This window comes from Pseudophryne corroboree, chromosome 11 (assembly GCF_028390025.1).
Source record: "Pseudophryne corroboree isolate aPseCor3 chromosome 11, aPseCor3.hap2, whole genome shotgun sequence".
Lineage (NCBI taxonomy): Eukaryota > Metazoa > Chordata > Amphibia > Anura > Myobatrachidae > Pseudophryne > Pseudophryne corroboree.
Genome location: NC_086454.1, coordinates 157,423,930 through 157,450,206, shown reverse-complemented (window position 1 = coordinate 157,450,206; position 26,277 = coordinate 157,423,930). Strand labels below are relative to the sequence as shown.

At 47.1% G+C, this 26,277-nt stretch overlaps 1 protein-coding gene across 2 annotated transcripts in view; it reads right to left on the bottom strand.

The window, feature by feature from the left end:
• Window positions 1-24,432, bottom strand: part of SLC3A2 (solute carrier family 3 member 2) — a 104,435-nt gene extending 80,003 nt beyond the window's left edge. The window contains exon 1 of one of the 2 annotated variants that reach the window (XM_063945013.1): window positions 24,077-24,432. The gene's annotated coding sequence lies outside the window, so the exon portion shown is untranslated. The other variant, XM_063945012.1, reaches the window with a different exon arrangement.
• Between the last annotated feature and the right edge of the window lie 1,845 nt (window positions 24,433-26,277).

The window sequence follows — 26,277 nt, the reverse complement described above, 5'->3', positions numbered from 1 at the left end:
CTCTAGTATACACCCTTCCAGTGCTGAGTGTTACCTGCATCACTAGTATACACTCTTCAGTGCTGAGTTTTACAGGCGTCTCTAGTATACACACTTCCAGTGCTAAATGTTACAGACACCTCTAGTATACACCCTTCCAGTGCTGAGTGTTACCTGCATCACTAGTATACACTCTTCAGTGCTGAGTTTTACAGGCGTCTCTAGTATACACACTTCCAGTGCTAAATGTTACAGACACCTCTAGTATACACACTTCCAGTGCTGAGTGTTACCAGTGTCTCTAGTATACACCCTTCCAGTGCTGAATGTTACAGACACCTCTAGTATACACCCTTCCAGTGCTGAATGTTACCAGTGTCCCTAGTATACACCCTTCCAGTGCTGAGTGTTACCTGCATCACTAGTAGACACTCTTCAGTGCTGAGTTTTACAGGCGTCTCTTGTATACACCCTTCCAGTGCTGAATGTTACAGACACCTCTATTATACACCTTTCCAGTGCTGGTTTTAACCTGTGTCTCTAGTATACACCCTTCCAGTGCTGATTGTTACTGGTGTCTCTAATAGACACCCTTTCAGTGCTGAGTGTTACCGGTGTCTCTAGAATACAGCCTTCCTGTGCTGAGTGTTACCTGCATCCCTAATATATACCCTTTCAGTGTTGAGTGTTACCCGTATCTCTTATATACACCCTTCCAATGCTGAGTGTTACCGGTGCCTCTAGTATACACCCTTCCAGTGCTGAGTATTACCGACACCTCTAGTATACACCCTTCCAGTGCCGAGTGTTACCTGTATCTTTAGTATACACCTGTGGTTCTCAATCTGTTTGCCGTGGCCACCCTGGGGTGACATGGGTTGGTGATCCAGGACCAATTCAAATTATTTATGGTCAATGTAATAGTCAAAACCAATGCTGGTGGCTGACAATCATAAAATATGTGGACATACAGAAGCAAATATTGTCCCTTACCACACAACTGAACCTAAGGATGACATAAACACAAGTTACTTAATTGAATATTTCTTTCTAAATTTCTCAATAAAAAACTTTTGGCCTAGGGGTGCCGTGAAAAAAAATAAGAATTTGCTCACCGGTAATTCTATTTCTCGTAGTCCGTAGTGGATGCTGGGAACTCCGTAAGGACCATGGGGAATAGACGGGCTCCGCAGGAGACTGGGCACTGTAAAAGAAAGATTAGGTACTATCTGGTGTGCACTGGCTCCTCCCTCTATGCCCCTTCTCCAGACCTCAGTTAAGGAAACTGTGCCCGGAAGAGCTGACACAACAAGGAAAGGATTTGGAATCCAGGGTAAGACTCATACCAGCCACACCAATCACACCGTACAACTCGTGATAACCATACCCAGTTAACAGTATGAACAACAACTGAGCCTCAGTAACAGATGGCTCATAACAATAACCCTTTAGTTAAGCAATAACTATATACATGTATTTCAGAGAGTCCGCACTTGGGTCGGGCGCCCAGCATCCACTACGGACTACGAGAAATAGAATTACCGGTGAGTAAATTCTTATTTTCTCTGACGTCCTAGTGGATGCTGGGAACTCCGTAAGGACCATGGGGATTATACCAAAGCTCCCAAACGGGCGGGAGAGTGCGGATGACTCTGCAGCACCGAATGAGCAAAGGCAAGGTCCTCCTCAGCCAGGGTATCAAACTTGTAGAACTTAGCAAATGTGTTTGAACCCGACCAAGTAGCAGCTCGGCAAAGCTGTAAAGCCGAGACCCCTCGGGCAGCCGCCCAAGAAGAGCCCACCTTCCTTGTGGAATAGGCTTTCACTGATTTAGGATGCGGCAATCCTGCCGCAGAATGAGCTTGCTGAATCGTGTTACAGATCCAGCGCGCAATAGTTTGCTTTGAAGCAGGAGCACACAGCTTGTTGAGTGCATGCAGGATAAACAGCGAGTCAGTTTTCCTGACTCCAGCCGTCCTGGTTACATAGATTTTCAAAGCCCTGACTACATCTAGTAACTTGGAGTCCTCCAAGTCCCGAGTAGCCGCAGGCACCACAATAGGTTGGTTCAAATGAAACGCTGATACCACCTTAGGGAGAAATTGGGGACGAGTCCTCAATTCTGCCCTGTCCATATGGAAGATCAGATAAGGGCTTTTACAAGACAAAGCCGCCAATTCTGACACACGCCTAGCCGAAGCTAAGGCCAATAGCATGACCACTTTCCACGTGAGATATTTTAGCTCCACGGTCTTAAGTGGCTCAAACCAGTGGGATTTCAGGAAACCCAACACAACGTTAAGGTCCCAAGGTGCCACTGGAGGCACAAAAGGGGGCTGAATATGCAGCACTCCCTTAACAAACGTCTGAACTTCAGGCAGTGAAGCCAGTTCTTTTTGAAAGAAAATAGATAGGGCTGAAATCTGGACCTTTATGGATCATAATTTTAGGCCCATAGTCACTCCTGACTGTAGGAAGTGCAGGAATCGACCCAGCTGGAATTCCTCTGTAGGGGCCTTCCTGGCTCCACACCAAGCAACATATTTTCGCCATATACGGTGATAATGTTGTGCTGTCACGTCTTTCCTAGCCTTCATCAGCATAGGAATCACTTCATCTGGAATGCCCTTTTCCGTTAGGATCCGGCGTTCAACCGCCATGCCGTCAGACGCAGCCGCGGTAAGTCTTGGAACAGACAGGGCCCCTGCTGTAACAGGTCCTGTCTGAGAGGCAGAGGCCATGGTTCCTCTGAGATCATTTCTTGTAGCTCTGGGTACCAAGTTCTTCTTGGCCAATCCGGAACGATGAGTATAGTTCTTACTCCTCTCTTTCTTACTATCCTCAGTACCTTGGGTATGAGAGGAAGAGGAGGGAACACATAAACCGACTGGTACACCCACGGTGTCACTAGTGCGTCCACAGCTATCGCCTGAGGGTCCCTTGACCTGGCTCAATATTTTTTTAGCTTTTTGTTGAGGCGGGACGCCATCATGTCCACCTGTGGCCGTTCCCAACGGTTTACAATCTGCGTGAAGACTTCTGGATGAAGTCCCCACTCTCCCGGGTGTAGGTCGTGCCTGCTGAGGAAGTCTGCTTCCCAGTTGTCCACTCCCGGAATGAACACTGCTGACAGTGCTAGCACGTGATTTTTCGCCCATCGGAGAATCCTTGTGGCTTCTGCCATCGCCATCCTGCTTCTTGTGCCGCCCTGTCGGTTTACATGGGCGACCGCCGTGATGTTGTCTGATTGAATCAGCACTGGTTGGTTCTGAAGCAGGGGCTCTGCTTGACTCAGGGCGTTGTAAATGGCCCTTAGTTCCAGTATATTTATGTGTAGTGAAGTCTCCTGACTTGACCACAGTCCCTGGAAGTTCCTTCCCTGAGTGACTGCCCCCCATCCTCGGAGGCTTGTGTCCGTGGTCACCAGGACCCAGTCCTGTATGCCGAATCTGCGGCCCTCGAGAAGATGAGCACTCTGCAGCCACCACAGCAGAGACACCCTGGCCCTTGGGGACAGGGTGATCAACCGATGCATCTGAAGATGCGATCCGGACCATTTGTCTAACAGATCCCACTGATAGATCCTTGCATGGAACCTGCCGAAGGGAATTGCTTCGTAAGAAGCCACCATCTTTCCCAGGACTCACGTGCAGTGATGCACCGACACCTGTTTTGGTTTCAGGAGGTCCCTGACCAGAGATGACAATTCCTGGGCCTTCTCCACCGGGAGAAACACCTTCTTCTGTTCTGTGTCCAGAATCATGCCCAGGAAGAGCAGACGCGTCGCAGGAATCAGCTGCGACTTTGGGATATTCAGAATCCAGCCGTGCTGTAGCAACACTTCCCGAGAAAGTGCTACGCTGACTAACAACTGCTCTCTGGACCTCGCCTTTATAAGGAGATCGTCCAAGTACGGGATAATTATAACTCCCTTCTTCCGAAGGAGTATCATCATTTCGGCCATTACCTTGGTAAATACTCTCGGTGCCGTGGACAGACCAAACGGCAACGTCTGGAATTGGTAATGACAATCCTGTACCACAAACCTGAGGTACTCCTGGTGAGGTGGGTAAACGGGGACATGCAAGTAAGCATCCTTGATGTCCAGCGACACCATAAAATCCCCCTCTTCCAGGCTTGCAATAACCGCCCTGAGCGATTCCATTTTGAACTTGAACTTCCTCATATAAGTGTTCAAGGATTTTAAATTCAGAATGGGTCTCACTGAACCGTCTGGTTTCGGTACCACAAACATTGTGGAATAGTAACCCCGTCCCTGTTGAAGGAGGGGAACCTTGATTATCACCTGCTGGAGGTACAGCTTGTGAATTGCCGCCAGTACTACCTCCCTTTCCCTGGGAGCAGCTGGCAAGGCTGATTTGAGGTAACGGCGAGGGGGAGTCGCCTCGAACTCCAGCTTGTATCCCTGAGATACAATTTGTACAGCCCAGAGATCCACTTGTGAGCGAACCCACTGGTTGCTGAAGTTTCGGAGACGCGGCCCCACCGCACCCGGCTCCGCCTGTGGAGCCCCAGCGTCATGCGGTGGACTTAGTGGAAGCGGGGGAGGATTTTTGTTCCTGGGAACTGGCTGCCTGGTGCAGCTTCTTTCCTCTACCCCTGCCTCTGGGCAGAAAGGATGCGCCTCTGATCCGCTTGCCTTTCTGAGGCCGAAAGGACTGTACATGATAATACGTTGCTTTCTTAGGCTGTGAGGGAACCTGAGGTAAAAAAGTTGACTTCCCGGCTGTTGCCGTGGATACGAGGTCAGAGAGACCGTCCCCAAACAATTCCTCACCCAGATAAGGCAAAACCTCCATGTGTCTTTTAGAATCAGCATCACCTGTCCACTGCCGAGTCCATAATACTCTCCTGGCAGAAATGGACATTGCATTAATTCTAGATGCCAGCAGGCAAATGTCCCTCTGTGCATCCCGCATATATAAGACTACGTCTTTTATATGTTCTATGGTTAGCAAAATAGTATCCCTGTCGAGGGAATCAATGTTGTCTGACAGGGTATCAGACCATGCGGCTGCAGCACTACACATCCATGCTGAAGCAATAGCAGGTCTCAGTATAGTACCTGAGTGTGTATACACAGACTTCAGGATAGCTTCCTGCTTTCTATCCGCAGGCTCCTTTAAGGCGGCCGTATCCTGAGACAGCAGTGCCACCTTTTTTGATAAGCGTGTGAGCGCCTTGTCCACCCTAGGGGATGTTTCCCAACGTAACCTATCCGTTGGCGGGAAAGGGTACGCCATCAGTAACCTCTTAGAAATCACTAGTTTCTTATCGGGGGAACTCCACGCTTCCTCACACAATTCATTTAATTCATCAGATGGGGGAAAAGTCACTGGCTGCTTTTTCTCCCCAAACATAATACCCTTCTTGGTAGTAACCGGGTTAATATCAGAAATGTGCAATACATTTTTCATTGCAGTAATCATGCATCGGATGGCTTTAGTAGACTGTGCATTTGTCTCATCCTCATCTACACTGGAGTCAGACTCCGTGTCGACATCTGTGTCTACCATCTGAGCTAGCGGGCGTTTATGAGCCCCTGATGGCCTCTGAGACGCCTGGGCAGGCGCGGGTTGAGATCCCGGCTGTCCCAAGGCTGCTGCGTCATCGAACCTTTTATGTAAGGAGTTGACACTGTCTGTTAAGACCTTCCACATATCCATCCAATCCGGTGTCGGCCCCGTCGGAACTGTGAAGGAAAAATGGCGCTGGTGTGCTGAGGAAGAAGGCCCCGCCCCCTCAGCGGCGGGCTTCTCCCTGCAGTTTCTGACTGAAAAATGGCGGGGGTTTTACACATATACAGTCACAGACTATTATGTGTATTTTTATGCCAAAAGGTATTTTATTGCTGCCCAGGGCGCCCCCCCCCCAGCGCCCTGCACCCTACAGTGACCGGAGTGTGTGGTGTGCAGTGGGAGCAATGGCGCACAGCTGCAGTGCTGTGCGCTACCTTAATGAAGACCGGAGTCTTCTGCCGCCGATTTCATCTCCTTCTCTTCTGTCTTCTGGCTCTGCAAGGGGGACGGCGGCGCGGCTCCAGGAACGGACGATCGAGGTCAGGCCCTGTGTTCGAACCCTCTGGAGCTAATGGTGTCCAGTAGCCTAAGAAGCACAAGCTAGCTGCACGCAGGTAGGTTTGCTTCTCTCCCCTCAGTCCCTCGTAGCAGTGAGTCTGTTGCCAGCAGATCTCACTGAAAACAAAAAACCTAACAAATACTTTCTTTCTAGCAAGCTCAGGAGAGCTCACTAGGAGCACCCAGCTCTGGCCGGGCACAGATTCTAACTGAGGTCTGGAGGAGGGGCATAGAGGGAGGAGCCAGTGCACACCAGATAGTACCTAATCTTTCTTTTAGAGTGCCCAGTCTCCTGCGGAGCCCATCTATTCCCCATGGTCCTTACGGAGTTCCCAGCATCCACTAGGACGTCAGAGAAAATCTGATACTCTAGGGCGCCGTGATTTAAAAGAGTTTGAGAACCACTGGTATACACACTTTCAGAGCTAAGTGTTACCTGTATACACCCTTCAAGTGCTCAGTGTTACAGATAACTCGTCTACACCCTTCCAGTGCTGAGTGTTACAGATACCTCTATTATACACCCTTCCAATTCTGGTTGTTACCTGTGTCTCTAGTACATACACTTCATGCTGATTGTTACCGGCGTCTCTAATATACACCCTTTCAGTGCTGAGTGTTACTGGTGTCTCTAGAATACAGCCTTCCAGTGCTGAGTGTTACCTGCATCCCAGTGACGTGCTGCATCCCTACTATAAACCCTTCCAATGCTGAGTGTTACTGGTGTCTTTAGTATACACCCTTCCAGTGCCAAGTGTTACAGACACCTCTAGTATACACCCTTCCAGTGCTGAGTGTTACCTGCATCCCTAGTATCATACTTGCCTACCTGACCCTCTCCATGAGGGAGAAAATGCTCTGTTCCTGGACTTTCCTGGTAATGTATGATTGCCATCATCTGTGGTGAAACACCTTTCTTATCAATTAACTAGCTCACCACAGGTGATGGCAATCATACATTACCAGGAAAGTCCAGGAACAGAGCATTTTCTCCCTCATGGAGAGGGTCAGGTAGGCAAGTATGCCTAGTATACACCCTTCCAGTGCCAAGTGTTACAGACACCTCTAGTATACACCCTTCCAGTGCTGAGTGTTACCTGCATCCCTAGTATACATCCTTCCAGTGCCAAGTGTTACAGACACCTCTAGTATACACCCTTCCAGTGCTGAGTGTTACCTGCATCCCTAGTATACACCCTTCCAGTGCTGAGTGTTACCGGTGTCTCTAGTATACACCCTTCCAGTGCTGAGTGTTACCGGTGTCTCTAGTATACACCCTTCCAGTGCTGAGTGTTACCGGTGTCTCTAGTATACACCCTTTCCAGTGCTGAGTGTTACCGGTGTCTCTAGTATACACCCTTCTAGTGCTGAGTGTTACCTGCATAACTAGTATACACCCTTCCATTCCTGAATGTTACAGATGTAATAGTACCGTTGTGTGCAGAGCCGGATTAAGGGGGGGTCACAGGGGGTAAGTACCCAGGGCCCCCCGATCTAAGAGGGCCCCCACCGCACACCACAAATCGGACCTTAAACACCTATCTGCAGTGCCGCAGCAGCAGGTGCTAGCAGCCGCCATACTGACAGAGCTGCACCTGCTATGTGCTCTGCTTCCAGCGACCAGCTGTCTGACTGGCCGCGCGACTTGCCGGTAGGATCTGGCCCGGGATGGGAGAAGAGATGGCGGGCAGCTGAGCGGCGCGCAGCCACACATCGAGCCGGAAGGGGGTGGGCTAGGGGGCAGGGGCCGAGATATCGGGCCACTTTCTGGTTCTACTAGACTGGGCCAGACCCCTCTCTAAACAGTGACCACACTAACAGCTGGACCAGACCCCTCTCACGGTGCTGCCCGCCCCCCCCAACTTCTGAGTGACGGCGGGGTGCGGAATGTTCAAGCAACTGCCGCCGTTACATGATCTAACTCAGATCATTTCGGTCTGTGTGTGACAGTACAGTGAAACTGAGGGCTGTACTACCGCTGGCCATGCAAAATGTGCAGCAGTGTGATCGGCTGTACCGGGCTGCATGATCAGGATAGGGCAGTCCTAGCATCACCGGCATAATGAGCGCACCGCTCAGTGAGGGAAGGACAGATCCGGATTAGCGGGGTCAGTGGAACGGGAATGAGGGATGGAGGCAGGCATGTGAAACCCTCTCCACGGATCAATTGAGTGTCCCTGCGTTGGTGGTGCTATGGTGTCAGCAGTCCATGAAGAGAAGGAAGGTGGCCCGAAGCTGCTGAGGGGAAGTCACCCAGGAGCAGAGGTGATTCTTACACAACTTACTCAGACTTCTTCCTAGTGAGTCTACTTTCCTCTTCACCACCTGCTTTGCACTACTACTCCCATCAGGTCCCCTTCACATGAATACTACTACTACTCCAACCCTGCCCCCTTCTCCACACTACTACTTCTAGCCTGCCCCCTGATCCACAATACTACTACTCCCATCAGGTCCCCTTCACATGAATACTACTACTACTCCAACCCTGCCCCCTTCTCCACACTACTACTTCTAGCCTGCCCCCTGATCCACAATACTACTACTCCCATCAGGTCCCCTTCACATGAATACTACTACTACTACTCCAACCCTGCCCCCTTCTCCACACTACTGCTTCTAGCCTGCCCCCTGATCCACAATACTACTACTCCCATCAGGTCCCCTTCACATGAATACTACTACTACTCCAACCCTGCCCCCTTCTCCACACTACTGCTTCTAGCCTGCCCCCTGATCCACAATACTACTACTCCCATCAGGTCCCCTTCACATGAATACTACTACTACTCCAACCCTGCCCCCTTCTCCACACTACTACTTCTAGCCTGCCCCCTGATCCACAATACTACTACTCCCATCCTGTCCCCTTCACATGAATACTACTACTACTCCAACCCTGCCCCCTTCTCCACACTACTACTTCTAGCCTGCCCCCTGATCTGTCAAAGTCAGAAAAATGTCTCAATGCACGTTGCCATATTTGCACCGCACACTGGTCCGCGCTGCGCGTGCATGCGCTCTCCCGTGGATTCGCATACCCGCAATAACGTGCACTCGCAGGCGCGGTATGCGTATTTACGGTAGAGTTTATGTAGTCGTAGCGTGCGACTCATTCGTTACAAATGTTCACAAATAATGTAGTTTATAGATCACGGTCCCTTTGATAGATTCTGAAAGTTTGGTTAAAATACAATGTCCCAGAGCTGAGGAATCCCTCTTTATATCGTACGAAGGGTCTAACAGGAATCATACAGCAGTGTTTGGTACCCATCGGAAGAGTATTTAATTAGCAATATTCCGGTGTTGGTTTGGAGCGTATTAATCGCTCGTGCGAATAGTTATGGACATAAGAAGTTTATGTCCATTTCTATTAATTACACATACTCAGGTATGCGGCGGGAAACCCAGTTTCCCACCCACCTGAGCTGTTGGAAATCGTCACAGCCCACCTGTATGAATCACCCTATGACCTTTTGTTATGATACAGGGCCGAATTCCTTCGGCCAATGGACAATGGGATTGTAGGACCAGGAGATTGCATTGTGTGTGGGGCATAAATAGGCAGGCCGACCACATCCAGCTCTCACTCTCTCATCAACGGTTATCTGCTGATAGCCGGGAGCTGGATATCGAGGCGCAGGCGATCATACCCTTTGTGCGTAAGTTTCTCTCCGTTATCATTGTCTTTCTGTGAGCCAATTTCTCTCATCTCATCTCTCTCTCTCTCTGTTCTGTTCTCTCATATCTCCCCTAGACTAGGCTAGTATTGTATTGTATTAGATAGTATTGTATTGTATTGCATTTAGGTCAGTGTAGTATTGTCTTTTTGTATTTATTGTTTAGTTCTGTGGTTAGGAAGTCTCTGTTATATTGTAGTGTATCAATTGTACTGTTATCCCCTTTTACAAGTATATTAGATATAATACAGTTAATAGGCCTTGGAACCTAAACCAGTATCTGTGTATTTTCTATAGTGTTAAGTGTTCACTTGAGCGTCGGTGACGCTCAAGCAGCTTTGTAGTTAGTCAGGTTACACAAGGTTGCACTTACACCCTGTACTCACATTAAGGTATTCAGTGTATTTCATTGGTATAAGGTTTTATCATAAAGGTATAGTGTTGTAAGCGTCTGCATCGCTGGTGACCTCCTCGTGGTCTCGAGCGTATGCTACGCTACAGCGAATCATTCCCCTAGACATAACCAATAACGTGTCTTGTGATCACTGGGCCGTAAGCGAACGTGACGCTTGAGCGTCTCGCCTACGGCTGAGCGATCGCTACGCAGATAGCGTACCATTACGGTACTTCTTAAGTAAACAGCGTACAGTGTTCTTAGCTTCATAAAGGGTTGTTTATACGACAAAGGAATTTAGCATTGTCAATTGCGGGCTCGTCCTATACTTCTCACATCTGCACTAGGTAGATCAGCAGACATTATCCCTCCAGCAAAGGGTGGGAGGTTGTCTCACAGTGCTGACGGGATAAGCGTCTGCTTCGCTTAGATAAAGGGTGCTGAAGGAACCCGGTAACCGGAAGTAAGAACAAAACGCTTGTGTCTTTTTAAAACTGTTTATTTTTCTTTTGTCTTGCGTACGCATACATACCTGCATTTCTTTTCACTTGTGTATTTCATTTTTCGTATATCACTATTCCTGTTTGCCAAATTTTATAGTTGATAGAAAGTGCTAAAAAGAGATTTGCTGTTATTTAATAGTAGAGGTAATAAGTTAAAGTATAGAACAACACACGGTTTGTCTGAAGATACAAGGCAGTCAGTGTGGATTGCGGTAGATGATCAGGGATCATTTACATTGATAAAAATATATTGTGTTACGGTGGATCCTTTGCATTGCGTACACGTGTCGCTAACAAAGACTAGCGTACGCAATCCAAAAGGCAGACGCACGCAGCGTACATTACGCAACGTAGCGTCTGGTTACGCAACGTAGCTCAAGTCACGAAAAGTTGAATTAACGCAAAGGCGATAATTAACGCACAGCGGTAGATAACGCGAAGCGGTAAATGACGCAAATCTATTTTTGGAAAATCTGAAATTTAGTTTAACAGATCCTGCTCCTAATTGGTAACACTTTTGGCCTAAAGACAATTTCTGCGCAGAAATAGATATAGAAACAAAAGTGTACATGTGTTGAGTGAGTGTGTTTTGTATACAAAAGTTTATATAACTTTAAGGTGGAACCAAAAGGAAAGCCGGGTACTCGTCAAGGGACATACGTGTAAGTGACATATACGGTGGCCAGGGAGGCATCCCTGGTTAAATAATATTTGAGCATTAGAGTATAGCGGACCATAAGGTAACGAGACCAGGAGGTCATAAGGTAACAAGACCAGGAGGTCATAAGGTAACAAGACCAGGAGGTCGTAAGGTAAAAGGTCCGCTATAAAAGTCCAGTGGCACAACGCCTGGGGTGTTGGTGCAGAACCCATATAGGCCATACAAGCTCTGGCTGAAGGAATCGCAGCCGGAAACATAGATTCCATTGATCTTTCAGTACATGACAAGTAGTGCTCGTATACTGAACGATTGGACCGCACGTTATTGTGTGCAGTAGTTAGTAATCTGACCTAATACCATTAGAGTAAAGTGGTCACAAACGCTATCTGTACATTCTGACGTGATTTGTGTAATTTTTTATTTTTGGAAGGGAAGTTCGCTGGTCACTCAGGAACTATCTAACAACCCCAACTTTACTGGAAAGAGTAAGTGTCCTGCGGGTAACCCTCATATGTTCCAGTAAACTAAAGGTTCACAGGGGCCCTAGGTTGGGTCCAGCAGCTCTGGCTACAGTGATTGCAGCACAGGCCAACGTGGGCGAGAAGTAAGTGGGGTACTTGATAAACCACCACCGCCGGCCTGCCCAAGGACATCTTGGTTTGTTTGTAAGGGTTCGCTGAAAGCCTTGATATTCAAGGAGGAATAAGCAACGCCTGCAGATTATGGGGGCCATTTGTTCAGGTAGGGGGCGATCAACCCTGGTTCAGGTTGATTCTGTGAACCGACCAGTTGGGTCGGCACGATATGTAATGTGTGAAAAATATGGAATTCACACCGAATCTTTATGTGATGAATGGGAGAGAATGACTGTACAAGACAGGGACAAGTTCCCAAGAATAGGTAGCTTTAGTCCAGAAGTGTTACAAAATTTAAGGAGGAGGATATGTCTCGTAAAATCAACAAAGAGACGAATTCAACATCATGATTGTTTACAGTTATGGCACCAGGAAGGTGAGATACAGAGAGGTTTGGCTCTGGCGGCAGGATCTGGGGCAGTCAGGAAGTTGATTGCCACAGCTCCTCCTCCACCATACATTGCAGGAGAGAAGTTGATTGCGGAGAGAAACGCACTGGGTTGTAAAACACAAACTCTTAGTAACACTGTAAATGTTAATGATGTTAACCAAATAACTCATGCAAGTATTAACCCATGCAAGATGTACCCTGTTTTGAACCTTCCTCAGGAGTGTGATCAAGAAGACGATTCAGCAACAATTTCAGCTCTCTCTCTTGCAGCCACCATAGCAGAGACCACAGTAGGCACAGCGACACCCACGAGATTAGTGAAAGCCCCTAGCGGAGGGATAGGTGAGGTCGTGTCAACGGGTAAGTACGGCACCATGCACTACACTGAAACAATTGTACCACAACAAGCAGTAGAATCTACACAGGAAGAGGCTGTTAGAATTGCTCCTGTAAGGGTAATAGCAGTTCCCAATGGAAAAACAGATGTGTCTGGAGCCACTCCCATAAGGAACATTGCCATGTACACTCCATTTTCCAGAATGGAATTAAGAACAATAGTGTCCGAATTTCCTGACCCCAGGAAGGATTTAGTTGCTAGCCAAAAATACATCAGGGATCTAGGTAACACTGTAGAACCCAACAACAAGGATTGGCAGATACTGCTAAGAGCTTGTTTACCTTCCAATGTTGATGCAACTCAGTTTTTAGCTGATTGTGCATTGGATAAAGATGTACCGCTTACAGACGTGTACAACAAGGATAATGTAAAGAGGATAAATTTACAGCTAAAGGAGTATTTCCCAGCCGTTGTTAAATGGAATAAAATATTTTCCATTAAGCAAAAGGAGTCCGAAACGGCAACAGAATATTTTCACCGGGCACTATTAGAAATGGCAAAGTACACTGGTATAGAAGACATTAAGACCAACCCAAACCATCGGGAAGTAGCAGTATCTGTACTGATGGATGGTTTAAAGGAAACATTAAAGACTAGGGTTCAGACCACGCAACCGTGCTGGCGAGGTCTGTCAGTGTCCGGCTTGAGAGAGGCTGCTATTGATCACGACAGAAACATCACTAGGCACAGGGAATCGCAAAGTGATAAGTTGATGTCCGTAAGTATACAGGCGCTGACCACAAGGCAGTCTGCGTATGTACCACCGAATCCTGTGGGTAAGGCAAGTGTAATAACATGTTTTTCTTGTAACAGACCGGGACACTTTGCACGAGAATGTAGAACAAAGAATGTACAAAGATCTTATAAACCCCCTAGACAACAACACAACACACGACATTGGGAGCAGGGTCCACAGAGGCGGAGTTTTGAGCCACATACAGGGGAAACAAAAAGATATCCCCCGAACAGAGATTGGCATGCCTCTGGTAGTTCCCAGCTAACTCCCTCACAAGTAGTTGCTGCCAGCGGGATTCTGGGAGGTCAGCATACCCAATAGGGGTGTGGCCATACCTGTAATCTGCAGCCAGTTAAGTTGATTGCCAGTCTTGGAAGCGAACCAGAGATTGCAATCAATGTGGCTGGTAAAACTTTAAACTTTCTTGTAGACACAGGGGCGGCCAAGTCAGTGATAAATTCGACAGTGGGCATGAGAACCACTGGTAGGACAATTCCAGCCATGGGAGTAACAGGAGTAGTCCAGCACTACCCTGTTAGCAAACCAGCCGAGATTACAATAGGGCCTTTGCATACCAAGCATTCCTTTTTGCTGGCTGCATCGGCACCAACTAATCTCCTGGGGAGAGACTTACTATGTAAAATGGGTTGCGTCATTTATTGTACCCCTGAAGGTGTATTCTTGGACATTCCTGAGAATCACGCTCAGGAAGTACGAGACATGTTAGACTCCCCATCAAAATTAATGTCACATTCCATCATGACAAATAGGAATCCATCCCAAGTAGAAGAGATGATATCTCAGATACCAGAGTCACTTTGGACAAAAGATGGACAGGACACTGGATTAATGGCAAACGTAGCTCCAGTAGTTGTGCAAGTAAAAGATGGTAGGATAGCTCCAAAAATCCCACAGTATCCTCTGAAGCCAGAGGTGGAGCTAGGAGTTTTTCCCGTAATAGAGCGCTTGCTACAACAGGGCATTCTAGTAAGAACGTCCAGCACCGCAAATAGTCCCATCTTCCCTGTTAAAAAGAGTGGGGGGAGGGGTTACAGGCTAGTGCAGGATCTAAGGGGGATTAACAAAATAGTTGAGAGTCAGTTCCCCGTAGTGCCTAATCCAGCTGTCATCCTAATGCAAATTCCTCCCACTGCCAAATTTTTCACTGTTATTGACCTCTGCTCCGCTTTCTTTTCGGTACCTCTGCACCCTGACAGCCAATATTTGTTTGCATTCACATACAGAGGAGTCCAATACACGTGGACTCGGTTACCCCAAGGTTTCATAGATAGTCCAAGTATATTTTCTCAGGCTTTGCATGATTGTTTACAGTCTTTCCAACCAGACAGTGGATCAGTATTGATACAGTATGTGGACGATTTATTACTGTGTTCAGATTCACTGGAAGCATCTCTGAAGGATACGAAACAGCTCCTGTTTCATCTTTCAGACACAGGTCACAAGGTTTCCAAAGACAAGTTACAATTATGCCAAGCTAAGGTAAAATATTTGGGACACTGTCTAACACAAGGACTGAGACACCTGACCACTGATAGAATCCAAGCCATTAGAGACATGACACTGCCACAAACCCAGCAACAGATCAGGACGTTTTTAGGAATGTGTGGGTATTGCCGTAATTGGATCCCAGGGTTTTCCATATTGGCGCTACCTTTGCAGGAAATGGTCTCTTCAAATAAACCTGATCGGATTTCGCATACAGACGAATCTGAAACAGCATTTGAGAGACTCAAACAGTGCCTAACGCAGGCACCAGCACTAGGTATGCCAGACTATGGGAAACCCTTTGAACTATACGGAACAGAAAGTGCTGGGTGCGCAGCAGGTGTACTAACACAAAAACACGGTGATGCCAGCAGGCCAATTGCATACTACAGCGCCCAGCTAGATACGGTAGCGCGATCCCTCCCCACATGCTTGCGTAGCGTTGCGGCAATAGCATTGCTAGTGACAAAAAGCGAAGATGTCGTGCTAGGCCACAACCTCACAATCCATACACCGCATGCGGTATCTGCCTTATTGAATTCTGCCCAAACCAGACACGTCTCATCAGCAAGGTTTACAAGATGGGAATTGGCATTAATGGCCCCCGTAAACATCACCATAAGGAGATGCAGCGCATTAAATCCTGCAACATTTCTCCCAGGTGTGCCTGGTCAGACACAAAGGGTGGAAGGTGAGAGTGATGGGGAAGGAGGATTTAATGCAAAGGAAGATACACATGATTGTATGGAATATTTGACCCAAAATTTTACCGCAAGGCCTGACATCAGTGACAATCCACTGAAAGATGCAGAACTCACGTTCTACACGGATGGTAGTTGTCACAGACAGTCAGACTCGGGAGACTTGTGTACTGGATACGCAGTCGTAGATGACCAAGACACCATAGAAGCGGAACCGCTAGGCCCACCTCACTCAGCCCAGGTTGCTGAACTGGTCGCCCTAACCAGAGCATGTGAATTGGCTAAGGGTAAGTCAGCCAATATCTACACCGATTCCAGATACGCGTTCGGGGTAGTCCATGATTTCGGAGCCCTATGGCGGCTCAGAAATTTCATGACGGCAGCTGGTACACCGATAGCGCATGCAGCTCACATAAAAAGGCTTCTAACAGCGATACAGGAACCCGACAGAGTGGCTGTTATCAAATGTAAAGCACATACATATAGCCAAGACCCAATATCCCTTGGTAACAGCCGAGCAGACGAAGCCGCAAAGCTTGCAGCTGCTACCCCCACACGGACAAACACCACACAGTTGATGGTATTTAATACCATCAACACACAGAAGTTGTGTGAGATGCAGAATCTGTGTTCCACACAGGAAAGAGCAGTCTGGAAGGCAAAGGGATATGGCCAGGAGTCCTCAGGGCTCTGGACGGATGGACATGGTAAACCAGTGGCCCCCAGGGCATACCTTCCATGTCTGGCTGAAGCAGCTCACGGGCTGACTCATCTAGGCAAGGAGGGGATGTGCAAATTGGTAAGAGCATACTGGTGCGCCCCAGGATTCTCCTCTCATGCGAGTAAAAGAGCAATGTCATGCCTTACCTGTCTGAGAAAGAATATTGGAAAAGCAATACCTACAGAACCATCCCATATCCCACCTGCCGGCGGCCCTTTCCAGGTAATACAAATTGACTTCATTCAATTACCCCCATGTCGAAATTTGAAATATGTACTTGTCTGTATAGATGTTTTCTCGAATTGGGTCGAGGCTTTTCCAGCAGCTACAAATACCGCTATGTTTACAGCTAAGAAAATTGTGCAGGAATTTGTATGTAGATATGGTATCCCTAGAATCATTGAAAGTGATAGGGGTACCCATTTTACAGGTGATGTCTTTCAAGGAATGTGTAAATTGATGGGTATTGATAGCAAGCTGCACACTCCGTACCGTCCACAGGCGAGTGCGAAGGTCGAAAGAGTGAACAGCACTATTAAAAATAAATTGAGTAAAGTAATGGCAGAGACAGGATTGACGTGGCCAGAAGCTTTACCCATTGTTTTGTATAGCATCAGAACCACTCCCAGGTCCCCTCTTAATCTGTCTCCTTTTGAAATCTTGTTTGGTCGACAACCGCATGTCATGATTAACCCTCAGGATGATTTGAAATGTAACAATGAAGTAACTGTAAAGTACTTGATTAACATGAGTAAACAGTTGAGGAATCAAAATGATAATCTGAAGTTGGTGATTCCTGATTTACCAGATAGTAATTGTCATGACATTGAACCTGGGGATTATGTAATGATACGAAATTTTCTACGCTCAGGTTGTCTTATTGATAGATGGGAAGGACCATACCAGGTCTTATTGACTAGCACCACAGCATTGAAGGTTGCTGAGAGAGAGACTTGGGTCCATTCATCCCACTGCAAAAAGGTTGCTGATCCAGAGAAGTCCCGCGATAAGGAACAGACGGTAGAGGTTGTATCACTGGAGTGTCTGTTCCAGGAGGATTGAGGCGGCACCTGAGCCTTGAAGACCGAAAGCAGTTGTCGACTCCCTTCTCCCTTTTATTGTTTTTCTCCACTTCCCAGCCCCTCTCCCTTAAAATTTCTTTTTCCCCCTCCTCATTCTTCTCTATTTCCTCCTCAAAGATGGACTTGCCCCAAGAGACTGTGATCCGGATTTTGATGTTAACCATGATGTTGACCAGAGCAGTCTGTTCCGGCGAGAGTACCATAGAGGTCGAAAGAGGTTCTGGAATGGGTTCCGATTATGATGATGGAGGCGTAGTTTTCCAAGATCAACCAAACCAACAAGCAAAGGCGAGTATCAGAAAACGATCCGATAGAAGAAATTGTGATGGATTGTTAGCTGAAGAAAATTGTATCTGTAGGCTCTGTGATAATCTGGTTGAAGATGGATGCATAAAGAAATGCCAATCTAGTTTTAATATCCATATAGACCGGCATCCATTGAGTGACTATCACTCCTTAGTGGGTAACGTGTTAAACCAAACAGATTGTTGGGTATGCTCTCAAGTACCTCAGGGTCACAGCAAATCAGGGCTAGTACCATTTCCTTTAACGTTAGGGGAGGTACTTGAGCTAAGTGGTGGGAGACCGGTGGACCGGAGGTTTAACATCTCCAGCCCTCCTAGTTTGAAGCTCCACCAATACCATGTGGATAGGTCCCTCTTATGTTTTAACATCTCCAATCCTAGAAAACCGGGAAATTGGGAAGTGTCATGGAGCAACCTTACCATGACCTTTTCACACAGAGCAGATAGAATGCCTACAGATACAGAGCTCGTACGCCACATAGCCAGTAGAGGAAAATCTTTCCGGTATCGATATACCTTAGGGAATAGGATTACTAGAGTTGGAGAGGTATCACCAGGATACTGTGCTCATATCGTACAAACCGATACGTGCATTAAGCAGTTGGAAGAATTAGGGTCAGGAGATTTCACCTGGAAGGTTTGTAACATGGTCATGTCCTTCTCCGTCCCTTATGTTCTCCCCGATGATGCATATTTCATATGCGGGAGAAAGGCGTACAAGTGGCTAGCCCCAAACTCTGAAGGATTGTGTTATATTGGAAAAGTATTGCCTGAAGTGATGACTGTTACACATGACAAAATGAAGGACATACACCGTGGTGCCCAAGCTCCTTATACTCACACTCACTACGAGCACCGGGTTAAAAGACAACTGTCAGAAAGGTTAGAGCATCCGGCCTCTGATCTTATCCATGAATCCACCGGGATTCAGGTTCTGGTAGCGTTAGATTTCACTCGTACCGCTCGGGGAGTGATGAATTATAGATACATTTCCGCACTCGCCAATTTGTTAGATAATATCACTGAAATGTATGATGACACGTTTAGATACACTGGAAGAGAACTTCAAGCTTATAAAACAGAACTAGTTCAGCATAGGATGGTTCTTAATTATCTTACAGCAGTAACAGGCGGATATTGTGTTACATTGGCAACACAGTACGGCATAAAGTGTTGCACGTATATCACAATTAGCACCGAGGATCCGGTAGAGGTCATAGACCAAAAGATGGACGATATTCTCCAATTGAAGTGGGAATTTCGTCGAAAACACAATCTCACCCTTGCTGCTGTAGGTAATGAGCTGACTGGTTGGGTGTCATGGTTGAACCCGCGAAATTGGTTCTCCGGTTTGGGAGACTGGGCTCAAGGAGTCATAATGGATGTTGGAAAGTTTCTACTATGTATCTTGGGTGTCGTTATATCGATTGGATTGATATTTAGATGCGGGCAGGCTTTAATGAGGTGCAAACAAAGTACAAAAGTGATGAGCTTGAGGAGTGAGGAAACTGTAATTAACCTGGATTTGATTTATGACCCAATGATAGAAACCAGAATGTGATGAAAATGCGATTATACGGTCCGTTTCTTTCACCTGTTTTTCTGCTTTTCTCCAAGATACAAAGACCCCCTTGGACGAGGAAGCTGACGAGACGAGATGTATACAGACAACAGACAAGCACCGAAGAAGAAGATTTGACAACTTTAAATATGGACACTTGATGAACTTTGCCATGGATCCCCAGTTTCCCTAGTATTTTTAAACTCACGCTAGCCCAACATTTTTGTAAATCTAATGGCACTGACAAAGCTTGTTGCTCATGCCTAAGGAGCAAAACAGCGCAAAGAAGACGACTCTCAACAGATACCGAACACAACTTCAACAACAGATGTACATTTCCCTGACATAGAATATCATTGCATTTTTCGTAAGTGTTCTTTATCTTCATCTCTACAACCCTCAGGTAACGACACACATAGACGATAGGGAATACAGGCACAGATATCAGCAACCACATACCTCCCCCATTCATGTATCATCAACTAAAATGTGCATCCCCATTTTGTTACAACCACAGCCGAAATGAGCTCGGTAAAGTTTGACAGCCCATCCACAGACCTGTACCACAGGATAAGAAGGAATTCAAATGTATACTTCGCAATACCTCGAAGCTTGATTTACCACACGTACGGCACGATGATACATGACCCCCCAAACATGGATTCATACACACATGCTTCTGCTATCTCACTAGGTCATACCCTCTTCACACCTTCTCCTCTCTCCTCCCCTACCCAACCATGGAAATCAATTAACCCCTGACTTACATTTTTCTCCTTAAATGTTTTGTGGCAGTTATTATTGACTGCCAAAGGGTGGACTGTCAAAGTCAGAAAAATGTCTCAATGCACGTTGCCATATTTGCACCGCACACTGGTCCGCGCTGCGCGTGCATGCGCTCTCCCGTGGATTCGCATACCCGCAATAACGTGCACTCGCAGGCGCGGTATGCGTATTTACGGTAGAGTTTATGTAGTCGTAGCGTGCGACTCATTCGTTACAAATGTTCACAAATAATGTAGTTTATAGATCACGGTCCCTTTGATAGATTCTGAAAGTTTGGTTAAAATACAATGTCCCAGAGCTGAGGAATCCCTCTTTATATCGTACGAAGGGTCTAACAGGAATCATACAGCAGTGTTTGGTACCCATCGGAAGAGTATTTAATTAGCAATATTCCGGTGTTGGTTTGGAGCGTATTAATCGCTCGTGCGAATAGTTATGGACATAAGAAGTTTATGTCCATTTCTATTAATTACACATACTCAGGTATGCGGCGGGAAACCCAGTTTCCCACCCACCTGAGCTGTTGGAAATCGTCACAGCCCACCTGTATGAATCACCCTATGACCTTTTGTTATGATACAGGGCCGAATTCCTTCGGCCAATGGACAATGGGATTGTAGGACCAGGAGATTGCATTGTGTGTGGGGCATAAATAGGCAGGCCGACCACATCCAGCTCTCACTCTCTCATCAACGGTTATCTGCTGATAGCCGGGAGCTGGATATCGAGGCGCAGGCGATCATACCCTTTGTGCGTAAGTTTCTCTCCGTTATCATTGTCTTTCTGTGAGCCAATTTCTCTCATCTCTCTCTCTCTCTCTCTCTCTCTCTGTTCTCTCATATCTCCCCTAGACTAGGCTAGTATTGTATTGTATTAGATAGTATTGTATTGTATTGCATTTAGGTCAGTGTAGTATTGTCTTTTTGTATTTATTGTTTAGTTCTGTGGTTAGGAAGTCTCTGTTATATTGTAGTGTATCAATTGTACTGTTATCCCCTTTTACAAGTATATTAGATATAATACAGTTAATAGGCCTTGGAACCTAAACCAGTATCTGTGTATTTTCTATAGTGTTAAGTGTTCACTTGAGCGTCGGTGACGCTCAAGCAGCTTTGTAGTTAGTCAGGTTACACAAGGTTGCACTTACACCCTGTACTCACATTAAGGTATTCAGTGTATTTCATTGGTATAAGGTTTTATCATAAAGGTATAGTGTTGTAAGCGTCTGCATCGCTGGTGACCTCCTCGTGGTCTCGAGCGTATGCTACGCTACAGCGAATCATTCCCCTAGACATAACCAATAACGTGTCTTGTGATCACTGGGCCGTAAGCGAACGTGACGCTTGAGCGTCTCGCCTACGGCTGAGCGATCGCTACGCAGATAGCGTACCATTACGGTACTTCTTAAGTAAACAGCGTACAGTGTTCTTAGCTTCATAAAGGGTTGTTTATACGACAAAGGAATTTAGCATTGTCAGATCCACAATACTACTACTCCCATCCTGTCCCCTTCACATGAATACTACTACTCCAACCCTGCCCCCTTCTCCACACTACTACTTCTAGCCTGCCCCCTGATCCACAATACTACTACTCCCATCCTGTCCCCTTCACATGAATACTACTACTACTCCAACCCTGCCCCCTTCTCCACACTACTACTTCTAGCCTGCCCCCTGATCCACAATACTACTACTCCCATCCTGTCTCCTTCACATGAATACTACTACTACTACTACTCCAACCCTGCCCCCTTCTCCACACTACTACTTCTAGCCTGCCCCCTGATCCACAATACTACTACTCCCATCCTGTCCCCTTCACATGAATACTACTACTACTCCAACCCTGCCCCCTTCTCCACACTACTACTTCTAGCCTGCCCCCTGATCCACAATACCACTATTCCCATCCTACCCTCAGCTGCAGCGGAGTGTATGGAGCTTGTGCTTCAGGCATAGGCACCAGTAGAGGCAATAAGCTAATTAGCCCTACCCCCTGGCATCACAGTATAGTACCCACCCTAACTATCACCCCCACCTCTGGAACATACCCGTAACCTGCCATACCGCCCAGCCTCCAGAACATACCTTACTCCCCACTCCCAAGACAAACAGTACCCCTCCAGGGCGTCTAAAGATGCACAAAGCGTGATTGCAGCTGACACACTGCCAGTCCTTGTATATTCAGATGCAGGGATATACGTCAGGGAAAGGCATTGTAGCGGCATTTGCCTAAAGTTGCGAACGTAACTGCAGCAAAAGAGGAGGGGTCCTACCTCCCTCGACAGACCCCATCCCTTCCAACAGATCCCACCCCGTTTAGGGCTGCTTCCATAAATTTCCCGGGCTAGTTTTCCATCCCAATCCGCCCCTGCTAGGGGGTCAGTAACCTTGGGTCCTCCTTATCAGGCATCCCCTCACCGGAGCTGCTGTACGTGGACGAGCTCCGCTTCTCCAAGCTCCGCTGCCATCAACACTCAGCAGCAGCGCAGGGACTGCAGCGGCGGAGGAGCCTGGAGAGAAGTAACCTGTCCCTGTTTGCTCTCACTCACTCCCCTACTCCACTGGCGCCGATGACAAGCTGACACCAGCACTGTGCATTTGAAGGTCGGTGACAGGGAAAGGGAGGCTGGACTGACTGATATCTATCTATATGGATGGATGGCTATATCTATATAGATTTATCTATATATATACGACCTGCACTGCTGCATTCATGGAGGTGCAGGAAGAAGAGGCACACATACAGCGGGCACCGCAACACCAGGGGGGCAAAGTTGATATGAGGGCCCCCTCTCTTACGTGCCCCGGGCCCCCCAAAGGTTTAATCCGGCCCTGCCTGTGTGGGATTGGAGTCATACCTGCTTTCTCCAGGACGCTTGCTGCTTTCAGACCTCTCATGACTTCTACCTCAGGAGCCTGTGGCAGAAGAATGGATGCCCCAAAGAGGACCCGCAGATAAAGAATAGTACAAATTGCTGGTGACAACACTTTTATTTGGAAGGAGGCGATTAGTCACTGCCGCACGGTCAATTGTGGTTAGAACACATACACTATGTATCAACATAAACAATCTTACCCCTAAGGCATCTGATAACGGCAAACATCAATCATTACAGTACAATTACCATCATTAAGAAAGGTCATACAAGAAATGTTCTAGTGTTAAATTTGCAGAATGGCCTAGACTGTCCATAGGGTGCCGCTGTGCGCCAACTAATAATATTCAGTACTCGCACGGTGGTCTCCGTGTAATGTGTCTCGAATTCAATAAAGCCTGCACGGTAATGGCTTTTCCCTGAGACAGTGTCAGCTGACACCAGGTAAGTATTTGCATGAAGGCGTGCAGGATGTGTAAGTGGGAAAGTAACACGACCACAAAGATTAACGGTACCAAAGGTATTTTTATCCACGAAAGGTAAGTCAATTAGTGGCGTTAGGCACCTTTATGTATATAAAGATATTTGTACCCACAGAAAGATAAGTCAAAACTTCTTCAGATGAAACGCCACCTAGTGTAAATTACTGAGAGCATTAAGTGGTCCAGGCTGGCAGAAGGCGAACAAGAGTTCTATTTCCAGTACCGTGTGTTGGATCCGCAAGTAATTACAGTTCATGTAGAGCATCCCAACAGGGATACACTATGTGCACAGTTCCTATCAGGACCCTTGGCTGGTGATCACTCTGGGTATAATCAGTCTCTGATTGGGGAGTATTGAGGGACAAAGGTCTTTCCCTCTTTATCCAAAGGGGTAGAAAGGGGCCCTGGTACTAATAATTCCCACCACGTGTGAACTAACTGGGGAAAGGGATGAATGGGTACCTATAATAACAGTTGGTACCTGCTAATTCTTCCTCTGCTTGTTCCAGCTGTGAGTGGTGAGTCTGCAGTCACAACCTTCCAAGTGTGCTGGCTGTCGGTATGGCAGTGTGCTCACCTCAGGGCGGCTGCTGGGGGTATCGGCTCCACTGGTTCCCCTTCACAGCGGGAGCTGGCTGCGTCCCGTCGCGTCTCTTACTGTCGCTGGCTGCATTGCGCTCCCCACAGCGGCTCTTGTTCACACACACGGCGGTGGTACGTCTCCTCCTACACGCCGCGCTCCGCCTCCGCACATGGGTACCGTCCCTTTCCTTCTTCTACACACAGCGGTCTCTTCTCCGCCCGGCGCTGATGACTGCTGTGTCTCCCCTGCTTCCCGGGTGCAGCAGTGGTCACTCTTCAGCCGGGCACACACGTCCTCTCAGCACGCCGCGCGTCTTCTCTCTCTTCCAGGTGAGCTCCTCCTCCCCGTTCTCCCACTCTCCTTTCTCACAATCCAAGGGCTTCCCGCGCAGATCCCCGAGCCAGGTGTTGCTAGGCAACACAGGGGGAAAAGGAATGAACCCTTACTGGGCCAGTTAAATAGTCTTGCTGGCAGCGCTGGCTGCCATTTAGGGCTGCAATAGTATGCAGCAGGGATACCCCAACGTGGGTATCACAAATACACCTTAATTATACACCCTTCCAGTGCTGAGTGTTACAGACACCTCTAATATACACCCTTCTAGTGCTGAGTGTTACCAGTGTCTAGTATACCCCCTTCCAGTGCTGAGTGTTACTGGTGTCTCTAGTATTCTCCTTCCAGTACAGAATGTTACTTACACCTCTAATATACACCCTAGTATAGATCCTTCCAGTGCTGGTTGTTACCAGTGTCTCTAATATACACCCTTCCAGTGCTGAATGTTACCGGCGCCTCTAATATACACCCTTCCAGTGCTGAGTGATACCGGCATAGCTAGTATACACCCTTTCAGTGCTGGTTGTTACCGGTGTCTCTAGTATACACCCTTTAAGGGCTCTGATAATGTCGATATTATCTTAGACCGCAAAGCTATACCTCTAAATACACTATTACCGTGGAGCCGCTAGACTACATGCACGTGCTACGCACTATGTACGCTATTTGCGTACAGAGTCCTGCACGTGGTGCGCACTTGGCGTACACACGCCGCGCTGAGTGCACGGAGTACGCTCAGCGTGCGCACACACAATGGATAACCTTTAAACCTTGTTAATGATACAATGTAATGATATGCTTACACTTTAAACCCTTAACAGTAAAGTACTGCAATGATGTTATACCTTTAAACCTTATGTAGCGCTGGCGATACAAAGTACCCGCAGTGCATACACCTTATCAATGCTTATACACCTTATACAGATAAATCTACTTTTAAAGCCCATGCAGGAAAGTGAAAACACAACACTGATTTGTAGTTGCAACCACAGGGTTCTAAGGCCTCAGTTGATTAATTCCAAAAGGTAAGACAATACAAATCATACACTACAGGCTAACAAGTAAATCTAAACAGAATAATGGCTACAGAGAATGTACATACGTGAGAATGTTCGCAAGCGCAACCCGGCCGATCCTCATCTGGTCATACAGATAGCGTTCAGAGTCTTCTGACCGGCCAGGCAACAATGGTCTTTTTATACACAACAGGCATACACAATACAATGGTCACTGTAATCTCATTGTCCATTGGACACAGGGATATGTCTCTACATTACAGAAAAGGTCATAGGTGGATTTGAAAAGGTGGGCGATGTCTTTCCCCAACTGCTCTTGTGGGTGGTATCCTCTGGATTCCCGCCACATACATAAAATACAGTAAATACAGTTAATGTTCATATTCTACTTTTGTACATAACTATACGCAGGAACAAGCGATCTTTCTCTAACTAACACCGGAATGTTACCCTCAAAATACCCTACAGCTGGATACTAGACATCACCTTCCAACCTTCATCTGACCCTTCCTATCATTCAAAGGTGAATCTCTCTGTCCAGGAGCTGTTTAAACTATTAATACTCGCTGACATGGTCTAGGGGAACTATATCCAAAATGTACACTATTTGGGTTAAATATGCAATGTTCTAATAACCCTCTATGCGTTCACAAACTCTACCAGAAATACGCATACCACGCGCTAAGGCGCATGGCCGTGAAAAGCTCCGTTATGCAAATTGTGGATATGCGCACGCATGGAAGACTGAGTGCACGCGCAGCGGGCATGTGCATGGGGTTAGTACGCTAGGCATGCATTACAATATTTTTTTACTTTGACAGTCCACCCTTTGGCAGTCAACAA